The sequence below is a fragment of the Parambassis ranga genome, chromosome 5, assembly GCF_900634625.1.
Source record: "Parambassis ranga chromosome 5, fParRan2.1, whole genome shotgun sequence".
Classification (NCBI taxonomy): Eukaryota; Metazoa; Chordata; class Actinopteri; family Ambassidae; genus Parambassis; species Parambassis ranga.
Genome location: NC_041026.1, coordinates 29,799,310 through 29,821,191, shown reverse-complemented (window position 1 = coordinate 29,821,191; position 21,882 = coordinate 29,799,310). Strand labels below are relative to the sequence as shown.

Sequence of the window (21,882 nt, the reverse complement as noted above, 5' to 3'; positions counted from 1 at the left end):
TATTTCAATGATTATCATTTCTCAACTATTTTGTATCAAATGTTTTCATTCATGAAATTAATGTTTCTATTTTCATACAATTCATGCATTTTATTTTTTACATTTTTGCTTTGATATAATATATAAACATTTACCGGCACTTAATTATCATTGCTAAAATGTCAAATTTTTGCATTTTTTCTGAGCTCTGTGTATGAATTTAAACGATTTTGAAGTTTACTTGACCTTGTTCAGTGTTTTATATATTCCATTCTTCAGAGTATTAAAATTAAGCATAAACATGGCTCTCACAGATGTTTACAGTGGACTGTGCAGTTGCGATCTCATGTGTTTGAGGGACATTTGTGCATAGTTTGTAACATCAGTGTGTGTCAGTGCGTCTGGCAGAAGCTGGGTGTGTGTGTGTGTGTGTGTGTGTGTGTCTGGGGCTCATTAATAATGTATGAGGTGGGAGGGGTGAAGGAAAGGAGGTGGTGACAGATGGAGAATCTGTGTGAGAGAGAGTACAGACCGGGAAACAGTGAGAGCGCTCAGAAAAAGAGAGAGGGAGAGAGAGAGAGAAAGGGACAGAGAGAGTTAGGAAGATGAAAACAGATTGAATGAAATGAGTGCTGTATTTTCCTGCATTTTTACAGTAGTGACACATGTTGTGCGTCTGCCGTGGATTTGATTGCGTGACAGTGGCTCAGCCTGTTTTTTTCTTCTTCTCTTGGATGCTTAAGGATTGATGGAGATGGAGATACAACACAGTCACCCAGCACTGCTGTTCACCTGGACACAAGAGCTGCACTGACAGAGGTACTTTTCTACATTTACTGTGTGTTTGTGTGTGTGTGTTATGTAGAGAAAATCTTCATGCAGCTTCTTTTTATATGGCAACACAAACACATTGGCACTGCACTGTTGTGGAACAAACGATGTGGTTAATCACACATTCACATGTTTCATCCTGAATTTTAAAGAAACTTCTTTGTTCAAAGCTCTGCTGTCATTTCAAAGCTGGCAGTCAGAGCTCATTTTGTCCACATGATCTGTTTTCATCTCTCCACTCATTACAAGAAGTAAACCACCTTTTTCATGTTTCTTTAAATACATAAAAAACCATTATAAATGTTAAGCTTTCCCTTAAGTGATTGCTCAGACTGAAGAGTTAGGATAGTACATGCACTGACTGGCTACACACACACTCCAGTGTCTGTCTGCTATTGTTGATTGGAATACTATTGATTCTGTCTTGTGTCTGTGTTACCTCACTGAACACAATTACTGCCTGTCTGTCTGTATATTTTTACCCTTATACAGACATATACAGTATATCTGAGAGGAGTGTGGTAACTGGCAGCATACTGGATGGACTTTCGTTCAGTCAGTTGATATGTTTCATACACTTGTCATTAGTGCATTATTTATTGGGTTTAGATTAATGTCTTTACCAGCTGACAATCTTTCTGAAGCTACAACTTTGTAATTCAAAAGATGGAGAATTCATCTTTGCTGCAGTCTAATTGCTGGCTGGATGATATTCAGAGGCGGGTTTATTGTTTTGTTGTACTTTATGGAGTGACTGTTTTATGAACTGCATCAGTCAGCAGGAAGTGGTTGGGATTGTTGTTCTGACACTGAATACTTTACTCTTGGGAAAAGATGGTGGTTTTAGTTGTCACAAATGTTTTTACATGACATATTACATGAGATATTTGTGACAATAATCTGCACATTTCATTTAAGAGTTTTGTCTTTGTTCAGTTTACCATCAGGGAGACGTGAGGAGCTGTCATTTGTGACATTTGTTTTTATTTATTGTTGGCCACCTCTGGTACTGAGAAATTAAGCCCATGTATAAATATCAAAGATTGCAGTAAGTGATTTTATGTCAGTGTAAGCAAGATTCTCACCATGTGAGATCTTGATATGTTTACATTACATAATTACATTATAGTAGTTTAATGTGGAGGTCTAATGAAATAGAGACAGCCTCAAGTGGAAATATGAGGAACTGCACTTGTACATTTCCAGGATGCTGCTGATTGGTAGATGATAAGAACATGTTACTTATTTAAAATATAATTAGGATCTGGGTTGTTGGTGTAAATATAATTTCTAAAAAAATAGAGTATTATGTAGAAGTGTGTTAATTCACTTCCTGAAAATCAATAAGACCTTCCTTCTCTCTAACATTGGCAGCATAAGAGAATTACTGGAAACTTTGACACTGACAACACCAGATCAGTAATTATTGTATGATATGAAAAGATGTTCAGCTGTGCTCTTAAACTTTTTCAGTCTGACCACACATTGTAACTGTGCAAGTGTGTGTGTGTGTGTTTATGTGGGAGGCCTGAGTGGTTGTGGTGACGCAGGTCTGTCTGAACATGCTGTGTGTTTGTCACGTAGGAGGCCCGCATTACACACATTTATCAGACATCTTTCTCACACATGTTTATTTTGTGTGTCTGTGGCATATGCAAGTGGGAGGATTAATACATTTCAAGTGTCTTTTTTCTGTTTGCAGGTGTGTGTGTTGTGATGGGGATAAGTGTTTGTTGAGAGATGCAGGACTGTGTGGGAGTGGCAGAGAACTGAATGCACACACACACACACACAAACATACATGCACAGATACAGTCCTTTCTTTGTTTGGGAGCACTGTGAAGAAGAGGTTAATGCACCCAGAAAAAAGAAAGAGAGAAACACTAATGGACAACGACGGGCCTTTCACTGCAAATATTTGGTGGAGAGGTCTCATACTAAACATCCCATCCCCCTTTTCCCCTCTCTCTCTCTCTCTCTCTCTCTCTCTCTCTCTCCACCCCCTCACCATGGCCGAAGGGAAATGATCAGAACAAATTGTCACTGTGATCTTCCCACAAAAGAACAATGCCGGAGGCCATGAATCTGATGCCTATCATGCTTTTGATGGGATGCAGATTCAGATGTGGATTTTAAAGTTGTTGGCGTGGTTTAGATGATGACCACATTGTACTTTTCTGTGGACGTTGGATGCAGCCTCCATCAGACTGGTTGCATGTCACAGTGCAGCCATTCATACACAAATCCTGGGCATTTGTGGATCATAAAGCATGCAGGATCATTATGGTTTAATCATGTAGAACAGCTGTGTGTTGCCATCCTACAAGACTGTCTCACTGCTGATGTTCTTTTTACCCAAGAGTGCTTAGGATGGTGTGAATCCAAAGCACTCGTCAGTATGACGAGACTCGTTAGTCTGACAAGGTGAGGAGTGGATGTCGCACCTCTGCTGTTTGTCTTATCTTTTGCCAATTACAGTATTAAACACAGAAAAGTTCCACAAACTGAATGTGATATGACATGATTATCTTATTTTCACAGATCATCAGTTCATTTTATTTGTCTCATGTTGGAATCATGTTCATTGTTGCATGTATAATTTTATATACAATCTTTAAAACAGGGTTTATACACATAAGTAACAAACAACATTGAAGACCCAAAGAACAGCACACAAGAACAAAAGGAAAAAGTTTGTGATACACATATTCACTGGAAGAGAAAGAATATTCGGAAGGAAAAACAGTAAGGTATAGTTTTGTGTCATCTGCATAGCAGCAGAAAGAGACATTCTGTCCTTGGATAATTTGCATCACAGTATGTAAATGACAAAGGAAAAAGGACCTAAAATGGAACCCTGTGGTACACCACATAGGCTGTGTTGATGGCATAATTGATACTGGTAACACATTTGTCGGGATCGGGAGACCCAGTTTTGAGTCTCATCAGGTGCTGTTCTGTTATTGCGTTTTGTCTTGCTCTTTTCAAAATGCTTTTATTCTATACATGAATAGGTTGCTGCCTGTATATTCTCATGATATAGCACTTATTAGAGTACAATTAAAAACTGATGACCAAATGCTACCATGAGCTTCTAGGCCCTGACCATCAGTCTCTGAGGGAGACACCACTCTTACCAAGCAGATAAAAATTGATTCATTCATTTATGTTTGTTTATAGGGGGAGAAAATTTTGAAAAGGTTTACACTTTAGCTACAAACTGTGCTAATTTTTCCCTGTAATTAAAACAACAGTGTAAGAATAACATAATACAATGAAGCTTTTCATATAAGGTATTTTGTAATATTTATTTATTGTGACACCAATCACTACTATAAAGGCTACACATATGGCCTTACCACTAAGATAACATGGATTTATTTATTAATGTAAATAATTAATGTATATTTCTTATATAGATTTATGCTAACACAAGCTGTATGGTAGCTCATAAAGTCATACATTGGTTGCCTTTGTCCTTTCAGTAATAAAGATAAACCTTTACTCAGCTGAGAAAGAATACTACACATACTACAAATTCTAATTCCAAATTCCTCCACATTTTAATTATATCTGGACATAAATTCATTTTATTGTCAGCTGAATATAATTTTAGCAGATTTTTGCCTTTAATTATGTCATAGTTAAAACTTTATAAATTATAAACACAAACTGAAAGTAATGAAAACAGTCTATAAACCAGGAAGAAAATCCAGAAACATATTTTTCACTGTCCTTTATCTCCTCCTCTTCTTTATTACTGCTGCTTTTTATACATAATTACGTAACCGTGGAGATTTATCTCCAGATAACTCTCTTCAGCCATGTCCAGTTAATCTGCTGGCTCAAAGTGTGTGTATGTGTGTGCGCGTACGTGCGTGCGTGTGTCTCCGTCTCCCACACGTGTAGCCAGATCGCAGGAGATAAGCCCTCATCAGCAGAATATTCAAATGCACGCAGCAGAAATCATGTTCCTGTCATGAAATAGTCTTTCAGAATGTGTTTAACCCGAGGTCTGAAGATTATCTTTTGTGCTGTTGGTCCATCGTACTGGCTGCTGCGGGAGTGATGCATGTGAAGTATATATGCTCTTAATTTTTTAATTGATAATTATGGGTTAGTGTTGGGGTTTTCTTGTATGATCTGGAAGTAAATCAGCTGACCACAGGAGGGATATGCAAGAATAGATGTGGTAATCATTAGGGAAAGAAAATGTGTCAGAATATGTGTGATTCAGTGGCACTTTTTCATTTCTGTTTCCCCCAGCAAGAAATCTGTTTGCTAATGTGCAGCCAAATAAATAAAAAAAGGATGATAAGAGGGATTTTATTTATTTTATTATATTTATGAAGACAGGTGCTTCATTGGAGCTGCTATACATTGGTACACATGGATTTGTCTGCGTGTGTGTAAGACAGAGAGAGAAAAATGTATAAGTGATATACAATTGCTATGGGATAAGAAGTGGCAGCCTACAAAGCCTAGCATGCTAGTGGGCGTGTGTGTCCTCTCAGGTCAGGGCCAAAGGTCAATGTGGCCTCCGAAGGAAACGACACACCCTGAAATATTGGCATCTTGATAATTATGTGATGCAGCACCTCCTCAATCACTTCTTCAGTTTATCATAACAACAAATTAAACATTTCCACACTGTAGACTGCACAATTACCCAGCTATGGTCTTTATTTCTGGACTAGCTTAGATGTTAGCATGGTTTCATGCTCTCTCTCTGCCTTAGTTATTCTCCTTTACAAAAAAATTTATATTATATTTGGATCTAGAGGTGAGGCTTAGTGAGTTAGAGGCATGGTTTGCACCATTGCTTGGGTTAGCTAAAAACTCTAGTTATTGACATCTCCAGTGACCATAGTTATACCATAGATGCATCCCTAAGGCCAGAGCTGCGGTGCGTGCAAATGTGAAACTGCTGGCAAAGGATAAATGTAAATTTATTTCATGCAGGCACGGGTGACACCCAGCTAGTCAGATATCAATAGAGATTTTCAGTCATCTGGGTCATTTTTTTATTCAGGAGCTGGATGTGTTGATTTTTAACTGCTCCTACATGCAGCTTCATCAATTCTATTTGCTCAGTTTAAAAATACAAGTTTTTATGTGGCTGAGGACCTCAGTGTGTGGCTTTGTAAAACAAACATGACAACAGCTGTTGATGATTGCTCTGTCTGTCTTAGTTCTAAACAACCAGAATGAATCATCAGGTCTAGCTGCCCAGCTTCAAACTCTTATACACAAAAATGATGTTGGACTGGTATTCTCAGAACTCAATCAGAGCAGTGATGACATTTAACTTCATATCGTCTCTCTGTTGTTGGCGGCCCTGGTGGTGCCCAGCAATCAGTATGGCCTAAGAGAGTTTTTGCTTCTGACTGCCACTTTAGCAGCTTCACTTGGGTTAGGATCTGGGTGTAAATCAGGATGTAAAGCACCTATAGACAACTTTGATTGTAATAGATACTATTCAAATTAAACTGCACTATTGCACATGATTGCACTACTCCATCAAGTACACCATCAAGGTAACCTATCAAGAATGTATAGCAGGTTGCTACGTTGCATTGTGAACATACATTTACAAAATTATGCCATTTATGCCACTTCACTATTGGTTACTACTGCACATCATGAAATGAAGTCATGTCAATGTAGCTCTTTTTAAAGGTGTTATAAATTCACTGTAGTAAACACGGTTATGGCCGACATGAATCTAAACATGTCATTTGGGGTTGACTTGTTCTTGTGTATTTTTCCTCTCAGTGACTCCTGCGATTGGTCTGGACTCGGGGCTCAGCTTGCCATTGGCCATTGCTCCACTCACTCGTGAAATGGCTCCTTTAATTTGTGACCATTTGTACTGCTGCTGAAGGAGGCTCCTCTCATTTGAATATACTCAATTACAGACATATGACAGATGATATGACAGGGATGATACAGGCTTCAGTCTCGCTTTATCCTATCACTTCAAGTAATTTGTGCGATTATTGATCTCAGTTCATTTTTGTCATGTTTAACACGCTTCAGATAGCATTAGTAAGAATTTAACCATTATTGGTGCAAATTTAATATAGCGCTCCTGAATGCATGCAAGAGCTGTTTTATGTACAGTCTTTCCAATCTTAGCCACTGAAGCTTTTAACTCCTTCAGAGTGGTCCTATGTGTCCCGGTAGCCTCCTTCATCAGTCTTCTTCTTACATGGTACTCAGTTTGTAAGGATAGACAGCTCTAGGTAGATTTAAACCATACTTCTTCTATTTCTTAATGATGGATTGAACTTTATGGGATGTCCAGTGAGTTGGAAATCTTTTTGTAGCATCTTCTGACTTGTGACAGTGATCTTTTCTCTGAGTTCCTTGGTGTGTTCTTTTTGCCTTGTTGCAACTGAATACTGATGAAGCAGAGACTGGACCTCCCAGACATAACAGGTGTTTTTATACTACAGTCACTTGACACACATCAGCTGGACCTCTGATGAATTAGGTCAGTCACTCTGAAGGGGCTGAATATTTGACACTATACATTTCAATGTACATTTAGTGACATTGGTTTGTAAAAATCTGTTTTTACTTTTTTTACTTTGTTGTAGGTTCTTGTCAAAAAAGCCAAATTATATAGACCATGATTTCATGTATGAAAGTAAAATTTGCATTACATTTGAATACTGAAGGTAGTACCTTGGCATCAGTTTTCAGCATGTCCACATAGACTACAATGGAGTTGTTTCAGTAGATGCCATTTACTTGCCATTAGGCAAGTAATCATGCTGTTAATAGGGCAGGTCTATATACCATGGCAACTAAAGCCCTGTGTCCCAGTCAAGGGGTTACATCCTCCAATGGATGTGGTCTGTGGAGGTCTGTGCCTAAATCTAACCAAATAAGCAAAGTAAACAGTGAATGAAAACCAACAGCTACTCACGATAATTGGCTTTGGGTCTTCTCGGGATATGGGTTTGTTCCACCATTAAGCCTTCCATCCAGTTTTAGGAATTGGCAACTTGAATCTACCTCATCCACAATGGACGTTTTTTTAACCAAAGTATAATTTATGTGTGAGGATCTGATTGGATAGTCTTGGCACTATTGGTTCACTATCTAATATACTTTACTATTTACTTAAAACTGTTTAATCACTTTGCTTTGTGTATAAGTGCTCTTTAAGAACCAGCCCAGTCTCCCTGATAGATATCTCCAAAGTGTTAATTAGATTTGTCAGCAGCTCAACCAGCCCTCATTTTATAATCACACATACACACACTCACAGACTCAGTGAAAAAAAACAGTGTGACACACACACATACACACACACACCATCATCCTACCTAATCCTCTTCAGCGTGTGTCCATACGCTCACAGACATACAAAGACACACTTTATCACACCTTTTAACCACTCCACCAGAGCAGTAATCATCAGCACACACACACACTGAGATGCCAATCATTTTAACACCATGAGGCCTCAGAGGAAGGGAGGGCTTTCCTCACAGTGTTCACACACACACACAAACAAAGAGGGCACATGCTACAAGTTTGATGATGCTGTGTGTTGTCCAGGATCAAAATGGATATGACAACATGACAATAGAACAAAATCATACAATGAAAGCAGCAAGATAGAAAATATATGAGTGATGTGAGAGCAGCTGTGTTTCTATAGGAACAGATGAAGCAGAGACGGGAAGGACAGATGTAATATCATCCTAAATAATGAATGAATAGAGAGAGAGAGGGAGAGAGAGGGAGAACAGGGAGGTTTCTGTCCACTTGTCCCTATAGGAGGAAACACACACACCCATTAATGGTCCTAAAGACATTTCACAGATTGTATGTGCAGGAAATGGGGAGGGGGTAAAGAACCTGAGACAAAATGAAATTTGGTCATTTATAAAGTTATAATTATGCCAAGGAAATTGGAATTGACAACTGTGTGTGTATGTGTGTGTGTGTGTTTCCATCATTGTGAGCCTACAAAACAGACCAGCCAATAACAGAGTGCCTTTAATCACTTCGCTAACCTCAAGGCAGATGGGCCCATGCTGGCAAATTAGGCCTGGTAGCTGTGCTTATAGATCAGCACACACACACAGGTGCAACTCTCTCTCTCACACACACACAGACAAATGCAGAAGAAGCCCATTTACAGGAAGATTTCTATGATTTTTTTTATATAGTGCAGAAGATTTACTGTTAGTTTGAAGGATTTAACAGAAATGGCAATTATGGATGAGTGGCATTACAGTGTAGCTGTCCTTTAAAAAAGCTTAAAAAAGTGTTCCCTGCATAAAGGAGCTGTGAAAGGCCTATTCATCACATATTAATGAAAGCCCTACACATGACCTTGGTATTGCACTGAGGAATCACACACGTCACATTAATGCTCATTTGACAGTATGTACATGTCAGTCAGAGTGAGTGTCTGTGGAATTCAAGTGTCAGTTTTTCCTTCCTTTTCCAAGCTACCAATCCAGTCTGGACTATATAAAACCCAACGATCTGGATGCTGGGGGTATTGATTTTTGCCAGGACATCCTCACACATTAATTGTACTGTGAATTGATTTTTTTTGTGTAATCCAAAAACACTTTAGCTGAATGGACGGGACAACACCTCTGGACATGGAGTTGATGGAGGGTTGACAGTAAGAGATAGAAGGATGGGCGGTGGCCTATCTTTAGCATTACAGGTACTTGGTTAGGTTTAGTCATCAAAGCTACTTAACTAGATTAGTCATTACAACTACTTTAAAGCTATTTGGCTAGGTTAAGTCACTATAGTTTCTTGGTTAGATTTATCCATTAAAACTACTTGGCTAGGATTACCTACTAGCAATAGGTTGTAGTTTAGGTTGTCTGACAGAATGTTTAAAATATTTGTAGGTTTTCAGAAAGTTTTTTACTTTACTCTTTCCTATCTAATATATCAGAATACTGAATAGATAACATATTATCTCAGGAAATTCAGATAAAGTAATAGACAACAATACAAAAAGGTGTTGTCTATTCAGTGTTTGGATTTTTACATTTTACATTTTTACATTTTAACTATAAGTAATGTACAAAGAATGGCAGGTCAATGCTGTTACATTACAGCTATCAACCTAAACTTGTCAACTAGAAACATTTGTTCTTACCGCATATGATGGTATTTGAAGTAAAGTGAATAGTGATAGAAAAGTGAATATCTGTAGTGACAGTTAAAATCTCTTCTGAGTGAAAGTCTTTATAATATACCTCATGCTTGTGTTTAAAGATAAAAGGAAATATTTATGCCACATGCCTCCCATGAGTTTATTCTAGATGCTACATTCATTCACTTAGCCAAATAAGTCATATGGGAGCTTACATGGCAGTCTGTGTGTGTTTCATGGACATCTTTGTCGTTGCTATGAGGCAGGTTTTAATTAGCTGGAATATAAAGTGGAGACATTGTTTTTGTTAGGCTATTGTTTATATGTGTATAGAAGATAAAGATATTAGCAAGATGGTGAAATATGACAATAAGGGTGTTATTGTGGTCTGCACTTTGTTCCCTGACTCAGGTCTTGGGTGCAAACACACACACATAGTGGACTTTAAAATGATGCCCTCTGGATTATATATACAGCCCAGCTTCTGTGAATTCAGCATTGAACACACACATACACTGAAGTAAAATCCAATGATTGCACTTTTGCTCCATCCCTTTCAGGCCTGTATGCTCTTTCCAACCACACACACACACACACACCACAGATGTGAGGCTTTGATAATGGCAAACACACCTCCAGCCTCACACTCCCGCTGGGGTTGGTCTCCTCATTCACCTCCTCCTCCTCATCTTCATCCCTTCTTACCCCCCCCCCCCCCCCGCCTTTTTTCCTCCTCCCCCAGCCTCCTTTTCCATGCCTCCTTCCCCTTGTGGGGCTGTTGCTAAGGAGCCCTAGCGACGGGGTAGTTTTTTTATTGGACAGAGAAAAGAGGAGAAAAGAGTTGAAAAAGGAGGAGGGATGGATGAAAGCGAGAGAGTGTATGTATGTGTTGGGGTTGAAGGCAGTTGGGGGTGGGGTCACTGGAGGAACGAATGGTTGGAGGAGGAGCACAAAGTGAGATCCAGATGTGCTAATGAGGTGGCGTGGTGAACCCACATTGCCACAGTGGGTGATGGAGGCACCGAGGAAAAGATAGGATGATAGAATGGACTGATGAAAAAGGAAGACAAGAGAGAGGGAGGGGATGAAGAGATATGTGTCATCAAAATATGCTGTGCAGTGAGCCTGTAAATCAAGACAAAAGATAGACAGAGAGAGATAAAGGAAGAGATGGGAAGAGGTAATTTAAAACAAGACAGGGACTGCTGTGAGTGGTGGTGGTGTTGGGGGGGTCAGACTGTACCCTTTCATTTATTTTGGCTGGCACAAAGGAACATTATGTCTGGATACACACAGAGACAGAGAGAGAGAGAGAGAGAGAGAGCGAGAGCGAGAGAGAGACATTCTTGTATTAGTGTAGATGTGAGGACTATCTTCGTCCATTTCTGCAAATCCGTGTGGTCCATTTCTGAACCCTTAAAGTCAGTTTAATGGGATCACACATCTATTTCTGTTTACTGATTCCAATGTCCACAATACTTGTGTATACTTGTGTATAATACAAACTTGTTTTTTCCTTACATAAACATTGGCAGCAATTTGGGGTTATTTAGAGTCTTTTCAAGGAGCTGCTTTACACCTGAGCCACAGCTTTTATCACTGTTTAATCACAAATAGAGTCAATCTGAATCTATTATATATATATAGGTATGTGTTTAGTAAATCAAATCAATATGATTATGGATTAATAATTTATTTGCCAAAAAACAACCCACACAATTTCAACTAGAACAAATTCCTTTATCCTACTTAATGTTATATGTTATGTGATCATCACAACAGAACTCTTTGTCCTGTATGTCCGGCGGGTGGTGTTATTCAAACACACACTTTCGTCCTTTTATAAACAATATAAATATGATAGGAGAGGTTGTAGTAAGCATCGGCAGTATCACCATTTGTTTCATGGCCTAAATGGGATTTGGCGTCCTATCTCAGATTCGGTTTCTAATTGTGTTTTAACCCCCCACACTGCAAGATGTCACTTACTGTATGTTGATATTTTATTTATGCTGACCTGCTCTATTCAGCACAGACCATAACAGACCCACCAGCCCTTTAAAAATGATTAGTCAGGCTGTATTACCATTATAATCAGCATTTGTGCTGTGCCCCTGGACAAAATTTCATCTGCTCTGTCTTTTTTTAGGGACATACACTCCTTATCAGCACACACACACACAAACACACAGGTAGGCAGGCTGCAGCAAGGGTTCAGCTTTAATAAGCCTTTTTTTCTTGCAGAACAGAGCTACAGTAAACCTCTGACTGAGCCCTCAGAGCCGACATAACATTTGTTTAACCTCCAGCTGGCTGCGGTGCTCTGAACTGCAACTGTGGCATGCTCACTGATTCACTGCTGCAGTCTGATGGCCTTGTCATGTGGAGTCTATGCTGATTTTTTTTTCTTACATTGCATAGTACATGACTGCATATTGACAAAGTGCTACATAGTGCATGCTATTTTCTTTGGTGGATTTAGATTTGTCTTTTCTAGTTATAAATGTTTTTCACCATCTATACTCCTGAACAAATTTGGGTGGTTGCCAGTTCCCAGTGGGTGGGTGTGGTTTTCTTGACTGTGAACAATGTGCCTGAAGTAGAGAAGATTGAAGCAAGGCATCTGGACTTGTAGAGTTTTCTAGAAGACGTTTCGCTGCTCATCCAAGCAGCTTCATCAGTTCTAACAGTTAGAACTGATGAAGCTACGTATGATGACCTGGATGACTGATAATCTTCATCAACAATGTGCCTGAAGGGATCACTAAATGGCCTCTTTGTATATCATGAATATGTGATGTTGAAACAAAGGTAAGAGGGGACGTCTTTAGCGTGATTTGGATATCAGCAGGAGGTCCTCAATATTTCAGAGGAGGATTCTTTGTTAACTCTGGTGGAAATACAGCAAACAAGAAAGCTGCTTATAGCTGCTAACAGATGTGCATTTAGGACTATCATTGTTTTGAATAAAGCACTGTATGCGTTTATGCAATTTTTGGTTTCCTTTTTTCTCTTTGTGCCCCCCCCCCCCTCTGCCTGCTGACCTCCATCACGGTGTGTAGGAACTGACACGGGGTAACCAACTGATTGGGGTACTATATTTTCTCTTGAGGCAGCTACCTGTTCTGGAAGAGCTGTAGAGGATTTGGATGGGTAGAGAGATGTGCTCTTGCTGTCTGTTGTGCTTGTTTGTTTCTTCTGCAAGGTATTTTTCTGTCTATGTGCTCATAAATTTCCTGTGATGTTGTGTGCACAAAGTCAAATACTATAGGGTTAGACTTATAGAGACTTCTCTATACTAGTCATTGGCCTTATAGTAAAAGCAGCCAGATTTTATGAGATATATTTTGTAGTTTGGATAATTTGATATATTGTTTGATATACAGTTACATCTTTGTAGTTGTGCCCCAGATTGTAATATGGAGTGGTTCTCGGTAGTATGATTGAACTACTGACTTTTTGTTGTAGGCCAAATATCTGATTAAGAGGGTGCAACAGAGAGCCTAGTGAAGTCTTACACAGTCAGGACATAAAATAGTCTAAATGCAGCCACACCAGTATGAATCCAAGTTAAATAGGTCTCCTACACTGTATGGACAAAGGATCCGTAACATCACGGGAGGTGACCAAGAATCCGATGGTCACTCTGTCAGAACTCTAGTGTTCTTCTATGGAGAGAGGACAGCCTTCCAGAAGGACAACCATCTCTGCAGCAATCCATCCATCAGGCCTATATGGTAGAGTGGCCAGACGAAAGCCACTCTCTAGTAAAACAAACATGGCAGCCCGTTTGGAATTTGCCAAAAGGCACCTGAATGACTCCCAGACCATGAGAAACAAAATTCTCTGGTCTGATGAGACAATGATTGAACTCTTTGGTGTGAATTCCATGTTTGGAGTAAACCAGGCACCGCTCATCACCAGGCCAATACCATCCCTACAGTGAAGCATGGTGGTGGCAGCATCATGCTATGGGGATGTTTTTCAGCAGCAGGAACTGGCAGACTAGTCAGGATAGAAGGAAAAATAAATTCAGCAATATACAGAGATATCCTGGATGAAAACCTGTTCCAGAGTGCTTATGACATCAGACTGGGGTAAAGGTTCTTTTTTCAGCAGGACAACGACCCAACACAGCCAAGATCTCAGAGGATTGGCTTCAGAACCACTCTGTGAATGTCCTGGAGTGGCCCAGCCAGAGTGCAGACTTGAGTCCGATTGAACATCTCTGGAGAGACCTGGAAATTGCTGTGCACAGACGTCTCCCATCCAACCTGATGGAGCTTGAGAATTACTGCAAAGAAGAATGGACTAAACTGCCTAAAGGTGTGCTAGGCGGATCAACAAAGTATTAAGCAAAGGCTGTGGATACTTATGTAAATGTGATTTCTTAGTTTTCTATTTTTAATAAATTCAAAAAATGTCAAAAGATTTTTGTAACATTGTCATAATGGGGTATTGTGTGTAGAATTTTGAGGTAAGATATTGTTTTAATACAATTTGGAATAAGGGCTGTAACATGACAAAATGTGGAAAAAGTAAAGCACTGTCAATACTTGATACCGGATGCACTGTACCTATCACTCAAAGCAGTCAAGTCTAAATATAATTAAAATAAGTGCATTACACACACACACATGTTACCTTTCCTGACAAAAATGTCAGTAAAGGTAAAATGCATTTTCTGTTGCAATGTATACACAACATCCACTTTAGTACAGTTTTGTGTTCGAAGTCTCACAGGTATGTCAGCAGGTGTGTGTGTGTCTATGTAGCCTTTTCCTGTTGGTGCATGTGGCAGTCATCATTTATTAAGAAGGCTGTGCAAAGGACTTGCGCACACATCACTCCAGGAACTCTTGGATTGATTTATCTGGACTGTAGCTGCAGGGCGCTTCCCCAGCGGGCACTTACACACAAACACACAATCACTTTCTAACCATTTGCATCCTGTTCTCTCTGTATTATAGCTCTCTGCTTTGTTTTCATGCCCTCATGACCCTCATGAATGTCTTTTTGACCCCTTATCGTCTTTTCTTCCTCAGTTTTTTCTTTCCTGTCTTTCCATAAAATAGAACTAGTAAACCTGCTCATTTTGCAACTGCAGCACCACGTTGTCTCCTCTCTCCTCCACTCTCTCTTTCAATTCGCTCTTTCGATTAAAACTAGGTCATTCTGCAACATCGAGCCACAGCTCTTGACGAGCGTGACATCCATATACACACATGTATCGCCTGGCAACCGTTAGTCCAACCCCACACCTCCTCCATCCTTGTTTCCTCCATCTTACCATCCCTGGAGGTTGCGCTCGTTGTGGAGGGCTGGGTTTGCAATCCGACACCGCTGTGTTTTGTCCCTGCTCTGCTTCCTTCGATGCCCTGAGAGTTAATTGAGCAGGGCTTTGTCAGGGAAAGGAAGGTTAATTTCACATACAACACATTAATGTGCAGTGAGAAGGCTCAGTGACAGAGCACTACTGTTAATGTAGTCACTTTTACATTGTGATGGTCTAAAATGATTGTGTTGAGTTCATGTTTGGTCATTGTGTGTCTTTTAAATCTGATTGTGCCACATTGTCAGGCAGATGTCTCTTCTATCTGGGGTTTCACAGTAAATACTAAATGCATCACAGGTCACACTTGTACATGAGGATAATCTTCTCACAAATGTTATTAGATATATATATTTACTATGATGGATTACCCTGCACAAACAAGCTGCACATATCTGCCAGTTAGGTAGTGGAAACAGGTGACAAAATCTGTGTTTTAACCAGTATGTGCTACACTAATATAAAGTCCTGCACTTCTATAGAAGGAGTACGATCATGGCTACTGTGAAAAATGAAAAATGTTCATGTACTGTTAGGTTAGGTTCCCAGAATGCTTTTCTTGGTACTTCAAGAAAGTTCAAGAGTTGAAGAGCTAGGTCAGAAAGACCGGGTTCGTCCTCGAACTGGCTATGCACTCACAAACAAATCAAGTTGATTGGAAACAGATGTGGAAACACACACAATGCCAGAATTAGTTGCCAAATTTGGACACCCTCTTTAGCACACACGCACACGTGCACGCAGACCATGCATACACATACACACACACAGGCAGGCTTGGCTATAAAAGATCTTCAGCTTTTGGGTTCGGGGAACTGTCCCTGAATTTGCTGGCTGATACGTGTCGAACAATTGATCTCAATAAATTCCCGCTGAAGGCTGACTTCTGGCTCTTGACCTTTTGTTCAATTCAAATTGACAACATAAGTGGCGCCCAACGTGGTTGTTCTTGAGGTACAGGGACTCTTCTTCTTCATACAACTGGGAAGCAAAGGTCGACCAAAAAGAGTTAGGAGCATTTTACATTTTAATTCACACACAGATGTACATATGAGACATGCACGCACAGAGAAACATGTTAGTGTTAGGGTGCTTCAGGATGTGTGAATAAGAGGTGAGTTGTAAAAACCTGACTACCCCAGAACCTAAAGAGCAGAGGTCAGCCTTAATCCATGTGCACATGGACAGCTGCATTTAAATTAAACATTGTTAAAATTGTTAAAATTAGGTAAAAAGCAGTCCCAAATTAGAAACTGGTTAGAAAGCAGCTGGTATGAGTGAGAGTGCTGCAGCTGTGTGTGTGTGTGCCTGTGTCCGTCAGAGTGTGTGTCTGAGGCCTCAGGAGCTGTAGAAGCTCAACCTAAATTCTGTCTGTGAGACAGGTAGTGACGACAGTCACTTGTGGAGAATTGGACTTTTGTGATGTTTTGAAGGCAGTTGAACTGCCATAGTTGTGTGCGCACAGAAGAGTTGCAACTGTGATAATAGATGATAAAGTGTTAGGAGGATTAGTAATTCACTATTTAGAGACGATGCGTGCCGGTGTGGCTGGCTGGATTGCAAGAAAGTGAGAAGGCTGCAACCACACTGTCAGTGACCCTCTGTAAATGTGTGCGTCAGTCTCCAGATCCGGGAAAGTTAATCTATGCATATCATTATTATACATCTATTATAAACTCCATAAGAGCAACACACCTCACAGATACAGTGCAAACTGTTGAAAACTATTCAGGAATTTGAGAATTTGCTGGAGATATTGTCACAGAGGTCATAAGGAGAGACTGGAGTAGCTGATCAGTCTTCCCAAGATCACAAAATTTATGAAACATTGTGTTTTAAATGCAGTGGAAAATGAGCCGCGTCTGGCACTAAGGGGAGAAGTGGATGCCATCAGACTAGTCACGTACACACAAGCATTCCCCAAAAGACAATATCTCTAAAAAGAACAAAAACATAACATAAAGTGATGAATAAACTCTGATTTGGCATGCAGAAATCAAAGTTGTGTGTGAGACCCCTAGCTGACTGACTGACTGAAGACTGACTATTGCCATTGACAGGAATGAGTGAGTAAAGTTTGTGAGGAGTATTTATTATTTGTGCTGAAAAGTTTGTGCATGTAAATATATCTATAGTCATATTCACACTAAAAAAGGTTTAAATTCATATATGCATCGACCTGATCTTTGTGTTGGCACATGGATTAATGTTTGTATAAGTGTTCGTGAAAAAACAGCTTTTAAAATTGATCAAATTTCATGCGCGTCAGTGATAAACAGGCTTTGTTAGTGAAAAAGGGGTTAAAGTTGTTTAGAATAGACCACTCCCGCTAACCTAAAGTAAACGCCTACTGGAAAGGAGGGACTACCCCTTCCCTCCGCTTAGAGCCAACTGTTGGGGTTACTCCCCTGCCCCTTCGCGCATTTCCAACTTCAGTTCAACTATTTTTACTTTTTACTTTTTTTCTACTTCTGAGCAATAAAGGACAACACAAGTGGCTGGCCGATACATGTCGAACAATTGATCTCAATAAATTCCCGCTGAAGGCTGACTTCTGGCTCTTGACCTTTTGTTCAATTCAAATTGACAACACTACAACCAAAATCACATTAAAAAATAAAAAAAAATCTTCATTTCTATGATTATTATTTTTAGCAATAATGTAAATAAACAATATGTGCAACATTTTCCCAGGCGTCTGCACATGTTACTGACCTGATCTCCACATTTTTACAGCATCTACAAACTCTCTCTATTCTGCACATCAGCTTTGGAAATTCTGTAGATCAGACACACAATTTTTGTCACATGATCGCTTGTCCAAAATAAGTCCATTGATAACTCTCTAGTTGCAGCAGGGGGTACAGAATTTTTTGTTTTTTTACAGAATTTTGTTAGTGCAAACAGTTTTTGTTTTGATAAATTAATTTTAAAGGATGTGAATACATTTTCTGATAGAGCCACATATGATGCATTTAAGGACCTTAGGAAAGTTTTAGAACTGCATGTTTTGTAACCTTTTTTATATGATGTAGTGTAAACCAAACAAAACCAATGAGTAATTTTGGTTTTAAACATGAAAGCAGGTGGCAATTCTGAAGGATAATGTGTAAAATTGAAAGCATAGAAATGTGTTTTAATTAAAATCTTTTTACATTAGTAATAGCAATTTAGCCAAATTTCGAGACAATTATGCATTATAAACCCAAAACCTCCAGAGAGCGCTTGTTTGGCGTCCCCTTTAAAGATCATCTATAGCAAGGAAATTATGTCATTGTCATATAGGTAACCCCCACATCCTCCTCACCATGTGACCCATGACCCCCTTGTGTCAGTAGGAGCCATTTATTGCCTCGACCTCTCTCTTTCTATTGTGTGTGTGTAATAAACAGAGTTCAGAGGATTAAGGTAATATGCATGTATGGACGTGGACACACACACCTCTGGGACAGTCATTAGTGAACTGGTGAGTGCTAGACCCGTTATAGATCAGCAGGGAATAGCAAGTGATAGACTGGACATCAAAGTGCCCATGTTATCTCTCTCTCTCTCACACACACACACACACACTTCTTATTGTCTCATGAGGCTGTTGAAAGCGGGTCAAATAGAGATACACTAGGGTGTGTTTGATGGAGCACATCAACATCAGTTCTTCTTTTATTCACTTCACACATACTGTGTTGTGTGTACAGCTTGTGTGGAAACACAACCAGGTTTTCATGTTAAGACCAAATACTGTTCGGTATGCACCAGAGAGTCATTATTTCACAATAAAATCCCTCTTTAAAATTTCACAAAGCCATGTTTGTTTGATGCTGAGTGTGTGATGTTGTTGAAGTAATTTTGCTTAAGCGTGCTAACTAGGGATAAGGGTGTGTTTGGCAGTGTTCGTGCTGAGACTGCTTGGTACTGTGAAGCAGTTAGGGACTTTTCTCATGATTATACATGGGTGCTAAAAGCACTATAGAACCTTCATTTCACTGACACTGAACACGGTGTTGTTTTATTTAAGTACAGTGAATTGTATTTATATTGCAAACAATTGGCTAAACAATCCTTTTAGAGGACTGAGACTATAAACCAAGTTAAGATTAACCTCAGTAATTCACCTTGCTGCAGGGTCTCTGATCATCATATAGCTGTCAGGGTTGTGCTAAGCTAAGTGAAGAGGATTTCAGCCAGTCAACGTAGCACCCAGCTGAAACTCAAAGTAAACAACTAATTTTTACATTTACATTATACTACTTTAATATCCAAATGTTATACCAGTATCCACATTCATGTAAAATGGGATGTTTTAGTGTGGTAGCTGTGTCCAGATTTAGCATCTGCATCCCTCAGAAAACACATTCATAAAACAAAAGCATCATAGCAGCATGTCAGGGCTGTCACACTAGGCTCCTTTAAACGCAACATTTTTTTTACATGTAGCAAATGGTACATTAAGTTGATCCTTTGTTGCCCAACATATCCCAGGATTTATTGCATGCCAGTGAGAGTTGAATTGATGCCAACAACAGGAGTATTTGGCCAATCTAGTCCACTATAGAACTCAATGAATGCAATTGAGTGCATTTTTTTAACAATATGGCACCTTTAGGAACTTTCCATGTTTTACACTTTTGGCATCAGCATTGCTTTTTCTGTGAGGTCTGTGGAAATCTCTCTGGGAGTTAGTGTCTGAAAGCATTAAGACAATTAACAGGAAATGTTATTAACACTTACCATGAGCACAAACACGTTGTTCTCTGGAAGTTTTAACCTTAATTAATAATTAGCCAAAGGGTGTAGAAGTCATCTACCATATCTGACAGTGTGACAGTCAGTCAGTGACAGCATTTAAAAATGTGTTGATGTCTCACTGTGGCGGTATAATGTATGTCAGCACTGTACCCTCACATACACTTCCTCTCCTCAAGTAGGACATAATACTACAGTGCCATCGGCACTGCACTTAACCCAGTTAAACATTCCTCCCCCAGATGTTCAATATGTGCCACACTGTGTAGTCAGTGGAGGGTGTGTTGTGAACACATATTGGATGATCTTTATCATGAGTTTGACTCAAGGGTGATGTAACAGTAGGGTTCATCCACGTTGTTGCTGAATTGATCTGCAGTCATACATTCTTAATGTAAAATGAGCTTCATTTCAACTTCATGAACTCTAAAAATACAAATCTTATGTAAAATATTGATGAATGCACTTATGGTAGTCTTTATAACCAGTGGTATTATAAAGAACAATTTAGTATGTTTGTATGTGTCAGGGTGCACAGACCTGATGAGAAATGTAACCCAAAGAGACAGCACCAGTGACCTGCATGATAAAAAAAAATGGGTCGACTTGTAGATTTTATACCCCAGCTGCCCTGAAGTAAAACAGAAAGCAGGAATTGTGTTTACATTTGCTTGGGTATCCAGGTTTAGTGTCTCATCTTGGAGTTGACCCTATCTGGGATGTAGAGTATGAGTAATTTGAATTAGATGTTCCTAACTGTATCCAGGGTTATAGTCATCTGTGTTGTGTCTCAATGTTCTTTTCCTAGCATCTTCTCTCCTCTGTGATTGCATGCCCTGTGCGTAACCTGTGTCTTGTTACCCTGCTTTGTGTATTTAATCTTGGTGCTTTCCCTTTGTCTTTGTCAGAATAAAGTGAATTTACATACACTTAACATAACCAGGGTACCATAAAACCTGATCATATCAGGGTTACATATGTGCACATCAGAGTTATTTGTGGGACACTGTTGCAGTGAAAAACAATCAGTACTAGTTTTTCTGAGGCTTATATTGGCTTTTATCTAACTTCAGACTAACTACTTTATGTGGTAGGAGACATTTAAAGATGCTACAATACTTCCAGCCATGCACTGGTAGATGTGTTTATTGGTGTGAAAGGTTCTTGTTTTTGTGTGTAAACCCTAACCAAGTATGTATAAACCTAACCAAACACCAAGTCTAAAGCCAACCAGGTAATAGACTTACCTTAGGTTATGTCAGACTTTGGGTGGAGATGATACCTGTGCCAGTCAGCCTCATGGCCACATGACTGTCTAAACTGTTCTGGCACTATAAATGACACATTACAACATTTTTGATGTAAATTCAGAGTAACCATTGTGCTTGCTGCTGTGGGAACTGCTCTTTTATATGGTATTATTATTTCACACACTCAGCAGCTAATTTGTGTAATTTGTACAGTAGCGTAGGGTTTGTTGCATTGACTGAATCATTGTCATCACTGAAGCACAAAATGTTGTAGTGATGTGCTCGTCTGTGTCTCATAGTCCCACAGAGGCTTCTCTTTATTCCTGCGGGCTGACTGTGTGTTTGTGTACAGTACGTGTGAGAAGGACAAAAAGCAAGAGGGAAAGAGCATCTTGTGATCCTTAAGGGCAGCGACAGGAGTGCAGATGAGCTCTTTGAAAGCACAAACACACAGTTGGAGATAAAACAGTGCTGCAGACAGTCCTGAGGCATGTGTGTGTGAATGTGTGTGCACACTGCTGTCTGCTCTACTGTATCTTCTGCTTCTTCCTGTACTCAGGCTAACAAAGACTAATGAGCAGTCAGCACATCTGACTTCTGCT

The 21,882-nt window shown here is 39.5% G+C and overlaps 1 protein-coding gene across 1 annotated transcript in view; it reads left to right on the top strand.

Moving 5' to 3' along the window:
* Nucleotides 1-540: 540 nt before the first annotated feature.
* Nucleotides 541-21,882, top strand: part of LOC114435579 (neurofascin) — a 74,208-nt gene continuing 52,866 nt past the window's right edge. The window contains 1 exon segment of the mRNA XM_075353403.1: nucleotides 541-798. The gene's annotated coding sequence lies outside the window, so the exon portion shown is untranslated.